Raw genomic sequence first — 17,345 nt, 5'->3', positions numbered from 1 at the left:
CATGTATTTGAAGTCAGTACAATCTAAAACCAATTTAAATGTGTATCCTTTTTAACCTGCAGTCCCTTTTCAGCTGAGACTCCAAGCTTTATTCTCAGTAAACATACTTGATGCTAGGACAAGGTCTTTCAGCTGTTAGCAGGACCAGTGTAATGCATTTGGATGGTGTTGTGACAGCTTACAATTTGACTGAACTGTTTGAATAGACCTCTGGGTTAAGTGGACAGCCTGCTAAACACATCAAGGGCACCACCTTTTCTGGTGAAAGTCTTCTTTCCAACACGATTCAAATATAACCAGCAGCCAAATTTCTCATTTCTTTGTAAAACTTCACTAGCCAATCTATATTTCAAGGATAGCTTTTAGTTCCAAATTGCAATTTTCAGGCTGTCAAAGGAAAAGTAAACTTTGCTGGCATTCAGGGAGTATAGTAAAATAGATTGTGCTGTTTGCTTGCAGTATTAGCATCACCCTAGTTTTCGTGTTCATAAAATTGTGATGTAAATAACTTCCTCAAGGAAAAATAAACATAAAAATATTTAACATCTACTAAAGGTCCATATATATCAAAGCCATTAAGAATACATATGATCAAGATCTTCTCATAGTTTACAGGTAGGGCAATAGCATGACCTTTGAGTTTATATCAAAGGTTAGCATCTGTGTGTATAGCATAGCTTGGACATAGTAATTTTCACATAAAAATTCCAGGAACTTTTAAATGTGATGGGCATGCACAGTCAAAATCTCATATCCTCTAATCCTGTAAGGCTCACTATCCCACCCTTTCTAAAAGTATATTAGGACATAAGCAAAAAGAAAAACTAAAATTTTTAAAAGTGCTTTAATAACAATATTGTAATAAGCTCTCTAGTGGATATCTCTGGCTTAAAGAATGAAGGGGTGCATAACTTCACTCAAGATGAGCTTAAAGAAAACATTTAACTTGGTTCTATAAATGTGGGGTTCAGAGCAATTGGATCAGTCAGAGGTCTGTAGTCCTCCATGAAAAAGGATCACTGTGGCCGGTGCCGCGGCTCCATAGGCTAATCCTCCGCCTGCGGCGCCGGCACACTGGGTTCTAGTCCCAGTCGGGGCGCTGGATTCTGTCCGGTTGCCCCTCTTCCAGGCCAGCTCTCTTCTGTGGCCTGGGAGTGCAGTGGAGGATGGCTGAGGTCCTTGGACCCTGCACCTGCATGGGAGACCAGGATAAGCACCTGGCTCCTGGCTTCGGATCAGCGCAATGCGCCGGCCACAACGTGCTAGCTGTGGCAGCCATTGGAGGGTGAACCAACTGCAAAAGGAAGACCTTTCTCTCTGTCTCTCTGTCTCTCTCACTCTCTCATCGTCCACGCTGCCTGTCAAAAAAAAAAAAAAAAAAAGAAAAAAAAAAGGATCATTGCATGGATGAATAAATAAAAGTAAAAAATTCTCAGACATAACATTGCAGTGAGCCTGCAATGGCCTTTTCAATCCACTACCCTTCCCCTAATTAGTTGGTTAGTCTTAGAACAGCAAGGTCACTACACGGGCAATAAAGCTGTCCTGGTCACTACTGTGTCTTAGCGCTTGTTTCCCCTTGGCTAAGCATCTCCATTCAAAATGTTTCCTTCAGTTTTCTGGCTGCTTGGATGAGAATAAATGAGATGCTGTGCTTCTGGATCTGGACATCATACACACCTGAAAATCTTTCCGCTGAATGCTTGCTCAAACCTCAAGATGGAAGAAACTTAAGAAAGAACATGCGCAATGTCATGTCATCCTTTCCAGGATTTGTCCTGCAGAATCAGGAGTCAAAGTGAATCATGGAATGCCCCCATTCTAACCACTCACCTTCTTGAATCAAATCACTGCTCATGGCTTCATATCAGAGTGCCAGTTGGAGTCCTGGATGGGCAACTTCCCATTTGGCTTCATGTTATTATGCCTTAGAATGCATCAGATGATGGTCCAAATGCCTCAGTACCTGCTACCTGTGTGGGAGACTCACAGGGAGCTTCTAGCTCCTGGCTTCAGCTTGAACCAGGCCTGGCTACTGTGGTCATTTCTTGACTATGAAAGATATCTCTCTGTCTCTGTGTCTGTCTCTCCCTCTATCTCTGCCTTCTGCCTATCCAATGAATAAGTAAATAAATAAATCTTTAAAAAATAATTTGAGTCAAGATTTTGAGCAGGAAATCCAGAAATTCTGTATATACAAAGAGAATGTAGATGAGAGGTCCCTGATGGAAAAAATAATTTGAAAATTGACATCAAATAGATGGCCTGTTTATGCTATGAAATAGGATGAAGTCATCAGTAGGGTGAGTACAGAAAGAGAAAGACCAGAGTTTGAGCCTGGAGACTTCAATATTAGGAACTCAGGAGAAAGAAAAGGAACTAGCAAAGAATCCAAGAGAAAGGTGGCTGATAGGGCTTGGCTCCTGCTCTGGACTCAGTAATATATTCTCAACAGAATCAGAGGAATCTTTGTAGATGATAGGCTAAATCACAGCATGTCCATGCTCTCAAACTTTAATGACTGGTCCTTTGCCAAGAGTAAAGCCAAACTGATAATGACGGTCTACAGAGTCTACTAGGAGTTGAATTAACCCCTGAATTGCTATCATCTTGACTTCCTGGATGTTCCCTCAATATGCTGATTATATTTGATGTTACTTGTTTTTCTTCTATAATTATCCTTTTCTGCTTGAAAAGCTCTCTTTTCAAATATCCACTAGCCTATTTTCACCTCCTTCAAGTCTTTGCTCATTTGTCACATTCTCAAAGCAGAATGACCTGATCTATGTATTGAATATTGTGTGCTGACTCCTTCCTTCACCCTCCGGCACACTAATCTCCCCTTTATCTTCCTTCATATCTTATTTTTTTATTTATTTTCCCATTGCAATTCTGAAATCTTAACTGTGATATACATTTCATAAATTTATTATATTTACTATTCATTATCAATCTCACATAAAAGCATAAACATAATGAAACAAAAATAAGGAATGTATGTTTCTGTGGTATGTCTGCTGCAGGTGCCTTAAAAAGTTTCTATTAGGGGCCAGCGCCATGGCACAGTAGGTTAATCCTCCACCTGTGGCAGCGGCATCTCATATGGGCGCCAGGTTCTAGTCCCGGCTGCTCCTCTCCCAATCCAGCTCTCTGCTATGGCCTGGGAAAGCAATGGAGGATGGCTTAAGTCCCTGGGCCCCTGCACCCACATGGAAGACCAGGAAGAAGCACCTGGCTTCTGGCTTCGGATTGGTGCAGCTCTGGCCATTGTGGCCATTTGGGGAGTGAACCAATGGAAGGAAGACCTTTCTCTCTGTCTCTCCCACTCACTATCTGTAACTAACTCTCAAATAAAACAAATAAAATTAAAAAAAGTTTCTATTATTATGTAGTTTTTAATTAAGGTAGTGGGGGACTCATTAGATTTTATGGTTTTATCAGTTCGGTTTCTGCACATGCATAGTCTTGGATGATAATTTGCAACAAGATTGTACATAGGAAATAGAAGAAAGACTGCATAATTCAGAGTTAGTTATGTGTTAATATTGCTTCATCTTGTGTTTAGTGGCAAAAAGTAGATATTTATGGGTGTAATGTTATACAAGAGTACATATTTCATCAGATGTAAACTTTGTACTACTTTTATTGTTTTAGGTCCTTTTTGTAATGAAATATCATCTCTTCAGAGATGCATTTTGGACCTATAGGATAGTGCAGACATACGTTCATGTCATATTCATGCACACACTGTGTACTTGAAATGCACTAGCCTCTTTATAGAAATTAACTGCATATATTTTTCTTCATCATTCTACTTACAACTGTATCTTGCACAAAATGGGCCCTGGTTAAGTTAGTGTTGACATTTACTTAGATCTCAGGTGTTTATGAAGAAACCAATTGTCTTTGCCTCATAGTTTTGATAATACATTAAATTCAGATTATTTTAGTATCTAACTCATTAGAGCAGAGGTAGAAAATTCGTTAACATAAGGAGAGGTTCAAGCAACAGAATGGTGTGTTATAAGAATTAATGCAGCTTCAAAACTTGACTTGGCCTGCATCTTTATGTCATTGTGGAGTGACTCCGGGTAGTAACACAATCACAGTGTTTGGCTAAATCACTAAATGCTGTCAGAAATATCTATTCACAATGTAATATGTGTAAATACTTGGATTTCTGAGTCATTGCTACAGTTACTTCTACATGAATTACTTTCAGTATTTTGTGGAGGTATATGTTATAAATTCAGAATCTGGATTCTATGTGGATTTTTTCAATCAGTATCTGAATGTAGGATCCAGGGATTTTCAGTGTAAGCAAATCCCTATGGTGATTCATTACCATTTTACTGTAAGAGATTTGGATAAATACATTCAAGGAGAAATCACATTGTTGGGAGACATAAAAACATTTCAGTTCTTGGCTTGAGTATGTGATTATTTGAGGGTCAGGTTTTGGAGGTAAGTGTTGATAAACTTTAAATTCATGCTTGTATCCAAACATCTCTTTAAAAAGAAAATAACAACAAAAACACAAACTCTTTTCCACTTTTGTTTTGTTTTTCTTTTTCTTTTGGCAGCTTTTCAAACTCATTTGATGTTAATTAATGTGAAGCTGCTTAAAAAGATCAAAATGTACTAACGTGATTCACAGTTTTTCTTCCAATTTCTAAATGCAAACTGTATTTTGCCTTGATGTTCATTTTCAGGTATTCTACAAAGAACAAAGAAAATTACATTAGAATTCTCCTTTCTAACCAGCATCAGGCAGGAAAGAACAAGCCAACCTTGTAATTCTATCTTTAAAACAAATAATTCCAATCATGTGAATCCTTCACTTGAGTCCCCTTTCTTGACTAATTTTGTACCGATATCATATTTTGTAAATACATGCTGATCTCTTCCAATTCAATATGGTAGCTTCACCACGTTGCCCATCAACAATTCCCTGATGTGCAGTCTAACAGCTTTCAACAGCATTAATCAGATTTGTGGATCAGACCTTGCTTGCAGCATACCTATACCGTTTTCTCAGACTAGCCTTTTACTGTGTGCTTACAGTATCTAAAAGAACATAATTTCATATCCTTTCCTCCCATTTAACTTAAATATGTAAAAACATTTCATTCAAACATTTCATTTAATGTTTGTAGATTCAATTTTATCTTCTTCCTCTAAGAAAATTGAATCTCTATTGAAGCTTTAAAACATGATGCAAAATGTTATCTAACCCGTGACATCTATACAGTATTACATGTGTTATAAACTGCGAAAATCCATCAGGCTGTGAATCTATTTGTGTACTCTTGCATATATGTCATACATCATAAATAATCTACCTTTAATGTTAATTATTGTGTCTCATTTATAGTATTTCATGGGTATTGTTTATTATTTAGATAAAATTTTAGTTTGCCAACAACAATGTTGCACATCTAAAATATTTTTAAGCTTTAATCACATGTGAACACTTTTAGCAATTAATGCTGCTCTTAAAGGCATATAGTTTTAATATAGTATAAGTTTTTGCTATGCTTCAATTAAAATTTAACATAAATTATAACTACATAAATAACAATTCTGAAATAGTATTAATAGTAATAGATATGTATGTATATGTGTGTATCTGTTTCATATATATATGTAAAACAGTGATTTATTTGTTATTTGATACGTAAGTATTGTTAGGGTGACATAAATTAAAAATGAAACATAAAAAATCACTTGATAGTTGTTTTCAAATGGGTTGCAACATGCTGAAAATCTACTCTGTTCATTCTGTGTACATTCTTTGTCTGTTTTTGCATTTCCGCCTTGGTTACTCCCCTTGATCTAGTTGACAATTGCTTTCTTTTCACCTTAGACTAGGCTATTAGATGATAAAAAAGTTTCTGAGTTACAGGATTAGGCACCATTTTATGCAAGATTAATTGTAGATGTTGTCATCAAATATCACGTCTGACAAGTCCCAGGGCTAGCTCTCTGAATTTAATGAGAACATTGTTCCAGTCTTTTATTATGATTCATCAGATATTCTATTTCTTTTTTAAAATACAATCCTGTACTTATTGTTTTACTGTGGTAATGGTGAGATGGATAATTTATCTTTGAAGTTAACAAAAGTGTAATGATTGAAGTCTTTTCTAGATAACACCAATGTATTTAAAGGTAAATAAGATGTAACTATGTATGTGCAAAATAAAGTTCTTCTCCAAATAGGAACAACCTGAAGGCATTTCTCTACAGGAAGAGTTTTTCTAGGAAGGCATTGCATGTCAGTGCAAATCAGGTCAGTTCCCACCACAGCAGGAATTAACCTGCAGGGACCCTACCCGCCTATTTCAGACTAGTTCAGAATGTGTGTGTGTGTGTGTGTGTGTGTGTACGCATACGGGCACACGTTGTATTTTTACATATTATCCCAAGTGGAGAGAAAAATATTTCCTCTTCCACGTTTCTTTTTAAGATTTATTTATTTATTAAAAGCAGAGTGGCAGGGAGAGAGAAAGAGAGAGAGAGAGAGGTAGAGACACAGAGAGAGAGAGAGACTTCTATTCTTCTTCAGCTGGGTTCTGGTGGCTGTGATTTTCTATTTTTTCTCTTTAGAGTGAATGAAAATTTGTTAATGTTTTGTTGTGGTAATTCTAAGTAATATACTGGAATATTTATGATTGCAGTCTACTGCCCCTACCTATTTCCACAGCCCTTTTTCTCTAGACCCTTTTCTTAGATGACACTGTACACATTCAAATACTATAGATAAATACCAGCACTGTACAAAGGTATAGGAGATGTTATCATGGGACACGTCCAGGGACAAATGAGGACAAAACAATACAAATCTTGATGGATGTAGCTAAGGGTACAAAGTCTTCTCTTGAGTGTCTCTTGTGTAATTCATAGCCTTAACACAAGGAAGTAGCATGTGTTAGTGTATCTTGATAAGTCAAAACATATTTATTCAACTTCCATTGCTGCTGTAATGCATTGCTAATGTAGCATATTACTATAAACCTGGTGGCTTCTCATAACACAAATTACTTATATTCCATTTTTGGAGATCAAAAGCAGCCAATGGGTCTCACGGCTAAAATCCAGGTGTCAGCATAGCTGCTCTTCTTCTGGAGGCTCCAGGGAGAGTGCACTTCCTTATTTGTTCCTAATTCTAGAGACCTCCTTCATTCCTTGCTTGTGACCCCTCTTCATCTTCAAAGATGGAACGTCAGTCATGCTTTCCTACATTTCAACACTCTAAATCTAACTTTTCTTTTCCTGCTTTCCACATCTAAAGGACATTTGTGATTAGATAGGGCCCATTCAGATAAGAATAACTTCTATTTCTTAATGCCATATGATTAGCAAACTTAATTCCATATGAAACATCTATCTCTCGTTGCCATGTAAAAGTCATATATTCATAGTTTGCTGGAATTAGGAAATGGACATCTTTGGGAAGCCATTATTTTACCACATATCTGTAAAATTAGTGTCCTCTAAATTTAGACTTATCTACATATTAAGTTTTAAATTTCCCATGTTACATTTAATGCTATCATGATTCTTGCTTAGACTTGGCCAATTTGAATGTGAATATCTCTTTCATATGTCTTTTCATGACATTAGACATTCTCTTTGGGCTATGGGAACATAAAACTCCTATAAATAAAGATTGGAAACTCATTAATAGACAATTGTTTTAGAGAATCTTATAATGTGTTGTAGCTACATGTCCTGTGTAATTACCAATAGTTTCACAACAAAGAGCTGGCATTTTGATTCCCTTTCTTTAACCTGTGTTTTCTTTACACATTTTCATATCATTAAAATGCAAATCTGATCATGTCATATCTTTATCCTAGGGCTGGCTTGGACAACACAACTTACTAATTTTTTTGCCACAACTCACCCCCATGTTCCAAACATTTATTTATATTTCTTAAATATTTCATGCATCCTAAGCTTGTTTTATGGTTTCAATTTAGTTGCCTTTATTTCAAAGTTTATTATTTTCCTATTAAATATGTAGGAGGTGCTAGATTAAAGAATGAGTTTGATGAACAATTTCACTCACTAATTTTCATAAGAAAGTCAGCTGTTTGTCACCTTTGCAAGTACATTTAAACCCATTCCAGAAGCAACAAAAGCAAGTCATTGAGGGAATCTTGGAAATTGTTGTCCACTATCACAGCATGAAGGTAAGTAAGTAGATAAATGATAACCAAAGGAGTGGTGGCTGCATGATATTTCTACAGTGGTGCCATCATGACTAGATCTATATTCACAGGTATGCAAATTCTGTTAATAAAGTGATCTTTTTTAACAGTAAAATTATTATTAAAATATACAGAACTCTAAAACATGTTTTCAAAGGAAATTTTTCTTGGGATGTATTTTTTTTTCCTTCTATCCTGTGACAACTACAGTAATCACCATTCTGAGACAGCATTAGAGATTTCTATATTAATGGAGAGCTCTTGAAATACATGATTGTTGAAATGTTTACCATATAACTTCATTTAGTCTTTTCCTGAACAAGTATTTCGATTTAAGATTTTATGCATAAAATAAATTTATGTCTTTACCTTAACATATATAATAAAATCAGGTGCATCATGCTATTTAGAAGATTTAAGTTATACTTAGATGTTCATCAAAAATTATTCAGCTAGTTCTTCGAGTGGTGTTATTTAACAGCTTATTTCTGTATTTATACTAAAAAGGACAATTAAATTTGTAGGTTTTCAAACTTTTGATTTTTTAAATTCAGAAATGAACAAATTTTCAAGGAAATCCAAATAGAAACCACAATGATGTTTCACCTCACCCCAGTTAGAATGATTCTCATACAGAAATAAAAAAAATAAATACTGGTGAGGATGTGAGGGAAAAGTACTCTAATCCACTGTTGGTAGGGATGTAAACTAGTACAGCCATTGTGAAAGACAGTTTGGAGACACCTCAGAAATATGACAACAGATCTAACCATACAACCCAGCAATCCCATTCCTAGGAATTTACCTAAATGAAATTAAATCAGCATATGAAAGTTATTTGTTCCCCTGTGTTTATTACAGCTTAATATACAATAGTTGAGATATGGAATCAACCCAGATGTCCATCAACTGGTAACTGAATAAAGAAATTGTGACATATATTATATATAATATATATAATATTATATATATAAAAGATATATAATATATATAGAGATTATATATATATATATATATATATATGGAAAGAGAGAAAGAAAGAATGGAATACTTGTTAGCCATAATGAAATCCCTTTTGCAACAAAATGGATGCAACTGGAAACCATTATACTTAGTGAAATAAGCCAGTCCCCCAAAGACAAATACCATATATTTACCTAATCTGTAGCAACTAACAGAGCACACAAAAAAGTAATGTATCTAAGCAAAATTAACATTTTGAGATTCTTTGATTGTTTACAGCACTTGTCTCTGTTCTTGAGAAACAGTGTTTTTTTTTTCTTCTCACTATTCATTGAATTCTTTATTTATTGAAGGGTTAATTCTATGAGTATAAAATAAACAAAGTAAAAATGTAAAAATTAAAAGAATAAGAAAAGAAGAGGCAGAAGTGTGGTAGTGTGGACAGTGAGAGGGTAGGGTGGAAAGTATCACTGTGCTCCTAAGTCTGTATACATGAATGCATGAAATTTTTTCACCTTAAAAGTCAAAAATAAAAAAAAAAAAAACTCATAGCAATCCATAGAACAATTGAAAGTATTTAACATCTCATGTCATATAGAGATGCAAAAAATACATTGCTGATTGCTTTAAGAACAAAATGTACTTTAAGTTAATAATGAGTGAAACTTCTTCACATCATAGGGTATAATTTGTTAAATATTGAAAGACTTGAAGTTATTTGAGGTATTATGACCTGTAGCTTTGGTGATTATAGCTAGACAAGACATCTATGCATATGAATGAGTATTTTAGAAAGATTTTATAACATCTGGTATGCATATAATCAAATTATATGGAAGGATAGACATACATTTATGAGAATGAAGATTGCATTCACAGTTGCATAAAATGTTAAGAAATCTATCATGTGAAGACAAATTTCCAATATTATTTCATATGGGAAAATATGTTTCAGAAATGTTATCTTGAGTATTTACGTACTAGAAATTTACTAAAATATTTTTATAGAATTCTTCTATATCAATATATGATGAATTAACATGTTACTGTCTTTTAGAAATATCATCAAAAGAAACCTGGATGCTTTGTGCATTGTTCTAGAATCTAGGTCTGTACTTCTCAATGTATTCCTTGGGTTGAAATACTTTCTACTATATTTACGGCTCTGTGGTGACATGAAGTGTTGTGACTGAATGTAAACTGGTTATGTCACTAAGAATGCTTTCAGTAAATTGTGATTCTAAAGATTCTCCTAACATTATTTCTAATTACAAATGGCATTTTAAAACAGGATCTTGCTGCTTCCCTGTGAGTTAGTTATTTTTCCCACCCCTTGCATCTGTGCAGAATCTCTTCTAATTAATAGAATGTGGAGAAGTAATAGTTTTTTCCCGGAATTTAAAAATCTGAAACTCCCCACTTTGCCTCTTGGAAGTGCCCCTCTTTGAATTAGCTGGCATATATGTGTGAATCCATGGGGCTACAATGTTGTCAACTGATATAGCTGGGGGAGTGAAGCGGACAAGTTGGGGAAAAAAATCAAAAAAACAAAAAAACAAGGGAAGAGAACAGGAGAGGAGCAGAGTGGATCTTGTGGAAGAGAACTGAGGTACCAAACACACAAATGAAGAAGTTTTTCTCTTGGTTCTTCAAAATCAGTCCAGGCACTAGCTAAATGTACCCCATTGGATAATCCAAGCTAAAATATGGAACAAAAGAAACAGAGGGGCATTCCTTACTTAAGGAAACACAGATCATGAGCTGATAAATTGTTAGTTTTTAGAGAAGACTGCTTATATTATTCCAGAAAGCATATGCTCAAGCTCAGAGATTCACAGACTTTTCTTATTAAAGGTCATGAGCAAATACTTAAGCCTTTACAAATTTTGTGGTGTTTGTCAGTCTGACATTAACTAAACAAGAGCAAATGGGCATGACTCTGTTTCAACAACACTGGACTTACAAAAACAGGTGGTGATTGGAATTGGTGTGCTTAGCACTGATGACTGATCCTGTTCCAGACTTCAGCCTTAAACTATCACTATTTCTCTCTCTCTCTTATCTTCACCTCTATCTGTATCTATATATAAATATGATTCATATTCAATGTTACATACATCGAATGTAAATGTAAATGAAAATCAAATTAAGGCATTTGTACAATTATAAGGGGATTTAATGAACTGTGTTTTAATGCTCTGTTTATTCAACATTTGTGCTTGTGTCATAAGTATTTAAATTCCTGTTGAAGCTTAATGGTCTGCAATTAGCATAATCTAAAATCAAAAGGAAGTGTAAGCAAAAAAGTAAAATAAATTTTATGGGCTTAATTATTTAAATTTTTGCTTTTATTTTGTTGCACACAGATCATATCTCTTCCAAATATGAATTTCTAAACTAAATCCCAGATATCAACTCCTTATATCCAGGGATTATGTAATGTAGTTTTGTGTCATTTACAATATATTCACATACATTGCTTCCTATTCTAACAAAGGCATGTCTGGGAATGTATGTGTATGGATGTCCAAAATATCCATTTAGCTGGATATGGTGGCTAGTTTTAAAGAACAAACTGAAAAAAAAATTAAGCATTTGTTTCCTTTTTACTAGACTTTCCATTTCAAGTACATGCGACACCCATGTGAAGACCTGCATGGATTTCCAAGCTCCTACCAACTCTGGCTGTTACAGCCATCTGGGGACTGAAACAGCTTGTGGAAGATAATTCTCTGTCTCTCTGTCTTTCTCTCTTTCTCTCTCTTTCTCTGTCACACACATACACACTATTTTCTAAAGTTTTAGAAATACTTTTTTCTTTTATCAGTTTATTTCTGTTATTCCATTCTCATTTTCTAACATTGGAAAGAGTGAAAATTATATGCTGCTATTCAAATATGAAATCATGGTTTCAAAGTGATAGGTTGACTCTTATCAGTTAACAACATTTATTTTCCTGAAATCTAAAGTGAATTACCATATCTATGAAATATGTACAGTACAGAGATGGGAAACAGTGAGTAATCCAATACTATACAAGCCACATGAATACTAAATAAAAAGCTCTAAGAATTGTATTCAGGGTGACAGAAATTACACATAAATCTGAAATTTTAGTGAGGTTTCTTTCTAAAACTTTTAATGACCCATTGTTTTCACTAGGTTTAGCTTTCCCCTCCCCTCCCCTCCCTTCCCCTCCTCTCCCTTTCCCTCCCTTCCTTTCCCTTCCCTTCCCTTCCCTTCCCTTCCCTTCCCTTCCCTTCCCTTCCCTTCCCTTTCTTTTCCTCCCCTCTCCTCTTCTCTCCTCTGCTCTCCTCCCTTTTCTTGTCTTGTTTTGTCTTGTCTTGTCTTTATTTCTTTTTATTTATTTGAAAGGTAGAGATACAGAGAGAGAAACTGAGATTTTCCATCCGCTGGTTCACTCTTCAAATAGCCACAAAGGCTGGGGCTAGGCCAGGCTGAAGTAATGAACCAGGAACTTCTTCTGGGTCTCCCACATGGGTAGCAGAGGCCCAAGCACTTGGACCATCTTCTGCTGCTTTCCCAGGAGCATTTGCAGGGAGTCGGATTGGAAGTGCAGCAGCTGGGAATAAAACCGGCACCCACATGGGATTCCAGAACTGCAGGAAGAGGCTGAGCCTTCTATACCACAATGCCAGCCCCAGGTTTAGCTTTCTTAATATTGTTTCTCTTCATGACACCATTGGGTGATAAACTTACAAGTGGCAGTTATATAAGATTGTATGAAATATACTTGGACTTTTCTTTTTTTTGGTAAGCTGCTTGATTTGGCATTTTAAATCCAAAACTCAATTATAATGGTCCATGAGTCTAACAGATATCTTCAGGTGCCTCCTCCATACAATAAGTGCTTAATCACAGAATGTTTTAAAAAGAACCCTAGAGAGCAATCAACTTTAGTTCTATTCCTAGATTAGAAGGTAATGAACAATTTTAGATGAAATCTAAGTCCTTTGGCTTCCATATTTATGAAATTGAGACAATATCCTATTTGCCTTTCATTTTAATGGATTGATTCATTTGAATAGCTAGTTGTTGACACATTTTCTATATGCCCTTGGCTCTCATCATTCCTGCTCAATACCTTTGGAACATTATAGATTAATATGCAACTTTCACCCTTGGCTGACTCTTTCTTGGAAACATTCTGTAAGTGCCAGAAATGAAGTATTTTGAGAAGCATCTCTCAGCCACATAAATAATGGTTGCTAATTGTAGGGTGAGCACCTCAATCTCCTTGCTCCTAGGAAAGGTGACACAGAGGTCTACACATATTATTTACTGTATCCCAGAGTTCACCACAAAGTCTGCACCTCAGTTCCCCAGAGTGAAAACGTTCTCTTTTTGACTCACTTTCCCATTGATCCTGTTTCTGGGATCTCTCCTCTTTTGGGGGGAACAACATAAACCAAGCTGGCAAGAAAAGAAGTTACAGATATGTACAACTGAGAGCATGAATTCATTGCTGTGGAATGAATATTATGATGAAAGTAGTTGCTGAGTTTTGGTGAACATCAACTTCAGTTTTCAGTGTACATTCTGACCTGGGCATCAAATAGCTTGAATTACAATCCTTTTTTGAGGAGCAATAGTAACTTGATCTTGATCTTGATCTAGTTATGCCAGCTTCCTAAGCTGCTATCTTTCCATTTGTTAAATAACCTGAAAATGTGATTTCTACAGCCTCTTTTAACCCGAATAACCACTGAATCTTATACTTGTCTATAACACATACTATAGTAACTTACTGACAAAGTCTGTGTCAGAAGCCATAGATTCTGACTCCCATTAGAATAATGCCCATATTAAATGTGGATGGGCAAGGGAGACAAGAGATACTCTAAACTAGCAAGCGAGCAAGCAGGCAAGCAAAAAAGCAGTCAGGCCATGATACAAAAGCAAAATTCACCCTGCAATTCTGGTGGTAAGCAATTCTCTTGTATCAGAATGTGTAATTATTTGTTTCTAAAAAAATTAAACTCAAATAACTAATTATTATTAGATAACATAAATTAGCGCATATTTCTTTTTTAAAAATATGATATCCAGATTTAAATAAGAATAATTATCTAACATGTTATTAACTTTCTATTTGTCTTTAAAAGAATATAAGCATTGACATTAGCTGCTTAATTTGATGTAGGAAAGGTTGCAGCCTCTGCCTGCAATGCTACCTGCTCCATCCAACCCAACCCACTTTCTCTGCACTAGCAAAACCTCAGCTTCCATGAAACTGCCACTCAGAATCAGTGTGAACCTAAAATAACAAATAAGGTTGCTGACTATATTCCCATGATGATCTTTAGCTAATTATAACATCATCATGACAATGTTATACTGGCTGACATTTCTACTCCCATGATGTGCTTATTCCTTGACATATCTGAGGTTTCCAAAAAAGGTTAAGAAAATGGCTGGTGTTGAAAACTCATCCCAAATTCTGTCTCCTTTGAGTATTCAATTAAACCTCATCCCAAACACCATCCTCTATGTCTCCAGGTTACATAAAGGGATTGCCCAGAACCTTTTTGACTGCAGTGTATTCTCAAGCATCACTACACTCCCTCTCCAATGCAGACTTTCACTTTGCAAGCAAATAAACCTTATTCATACTCTCTTGACCATTAACCAAGTGGTGTCCTTGATTCTTTCTTGTGTAGGAGAAAAGAACCTGTACTCAGCCATCAAATGGCATCTTGAGCCAGCAACCTCTTAACATCTGTTGTGAGCCAGTAAGGAGGGAGTTTAAAAGCCCACCCAGAAACCATCCTGTGAGTCTCTCCTGACACTCACCACCGTTGTGGTAAACTTTGGTACTTTTTTTTTTTTTTTGACAGGCAGAGTGGACAGTGAGAGAGAGAGGGAGAGAGAGAGACAGAGAGAAAGGTCTTCCTTTGCCGTTGGTTCACCCTCCAATGGCCACCGCGGCTAGCGCGGCGTACCGCGCTGATCCAATGGCAGGAGCCAGGTGCTTCTCCTGGTCTCCCATGGGGTGCAGGGCCCAAGCACTTGGGCCATCCTCCACTGCACTCCCTGGCCACAGCAGAAAGCTGGCCTGGAAGAGGGGCAACCGGGACAGAATCCGGTGCCCCAACCGGGACTAGAACCCAGTGTGCCGGCGCCACAAGGCGGAGGATTAGCCTAGTGAGCCGCGGCGCCGGCCCTAAACTTTGGTACTGTCTTGCCTTCTTCATTCCATCCTAACCTCAATGGATTAATTCCTTTCAACGTATGTGTGTCTTTTCCCTCCAGTGACTGCTGGTGGTGGGAAGATTGAAGATCAGGTAACTTTAGGACATTTGTGAAGATGGTACATAAGAGTGGTTGGGACATATGCCCAGGGTGTGCAATTCCTGGAGATTCTCCATGTGTCTATTATCATTTGTACATGATTTTTCTATATTACTTGACCTCTCATTCTCTTTTGTCATCTAAACCTCCAGCCATTCTGTTACATCAGCATGAGTGCTCCATCTCATATTTTACTACCATGCCTGGTTAGGTGTTCGATCCCTGTTCAATAAGTCTCTGTCTGCATATTGGAAACAAATTTTGTCATTGTCTGATCCCTGAGAACCCATAATGTCTTCATTGATAGCACTTTCATATATGGCTTCCTTCATATTCCTGGTTCTAAAACTTACAAGACCCAGTCCAGTGATGCCCTCCTCCCCATTTACTTTGGAGTTCTGTTTTTTTGTGTTTTTTTTTTTTTTCATCATTTTCTTCAGTGTCATCATCTCCCATATCTACAACAACAACCAGAATGAGCTCTTTGCACATGATCTTAGAACATCATTGATGAGGAGATCTAAGGAATACTCCACTCATAAATTCCTCCATATTTTTCAAAAGAACTCTCTACTGTCCATTTAATTGGTAACTTTTAGGGTTAACACTCATATTGAAGCATTACAGCCTGAACCTGAAGCTCCAGTGAGGCTACCAACTTGCTAAAATGTTAAAAATAAGGCCAAACCTCTCTTATGACTTACCTTATATAAATATATACCCCTATGGAATGTCCCAGGGACTGCAGACACCTGGGCAAAATGAAGGGGCCCAAGGACACTTAGGTAGCAGGAATCATATTTGAGGTCTGGGAAGCCATGTATGGATCATTCACAGGTAGACAGGGGCTGATGTTCTAAGATTATGTCCAAAGAGCTCATTCTGGTTGTTGTTGTGGATATGGGAGATGATGACGCCGAAGAAAATGATGAAAAAAAAATTGGAAACCTTTGGAATGGATATTCTAAATAAGAAAAATCCTGTATATTTTAAAAACATTTTATATCCACAATGCAAGCTAGAGAATGGGTAAACCTGGCCATCAAGCAGGATCCTCATTTTAATACTGTCCCCCATTTTGGCTTCTTCCATGAGACACAACTGAAGTCAGAAGTTCATTTTGTCAAGCCCTTCATAGCAATATTTCAAATCCCTACCTATATAGGCTCTGTTACACCCACACCATCCTAGAGACATGGAATTCAGAAGAGCAGCTGACAGGTTGGTGGAAGACCCACTAATGAATGTCTTCTTCAAACAAGATCTCCAACACCTCAGTTTCTACTTGTCCCATCACCAGAACCATCCCAGGTGGCAATGATTCCTCCCTTGCTTCCATATGTCCCAATTCTCATTCATATTTTAGATTCCAGCATCTCCACCCTGTTTCTCTCTACCATAGAATAGCTTGGTGAGAATAACTTGCCTACTACCATGCAGGAATAAGCAAACTTTGTTTTTTCAGGAGGTGGCTAATGAAATGCTGGGACAATTAGCGTACTTATCATTTTATTTTCAAGACTGACAAATCAATGTATGCAAAAGTTGGGAGGTTTTCAGAAAATTACATAGGAATTTTAAACCACAACTCTAGCTTTGAACTTGACCTGAAGTAAGTTACACATTGTTCTGTCCACTTGTTGCAGCCCTGAAGAGAAAAAAAATAAAAACAGATCTAGACCAAGGCCCAGAGCCATGCTGACTCCTTGGCAGTGCAACAACACAACCAATATGCTCTGGGAAAAACAACAGTTCCACAAACAGATCCTAATTGGAATTATCAAAGAGTTCATTAGGATTCAGGGCAGTGAGACCATCTGGTTACCTGCTTGGTGGCTGGGATGAAAAATATGT

The sequence above is a fragment of the Oryctolagus cuniculus genome, chromosome 2 (genome assembly GCF_051225735.1).
Source record: "Oryctolagus cuniculus isolate XC-2025 breed Fujian yellow rabbit chromosome 2, ASM5122573v1, whole genome shotgun sequence".
Lineage (NCBI taxonomy): Eukaryota > Metazoa > Chordata > Mammalia > Lagomorpha > Leporidae > Oryctolagus > Oryctolagus cuniculus.
Note: the sequence above shows the minus strand (reverse complement) of the source record.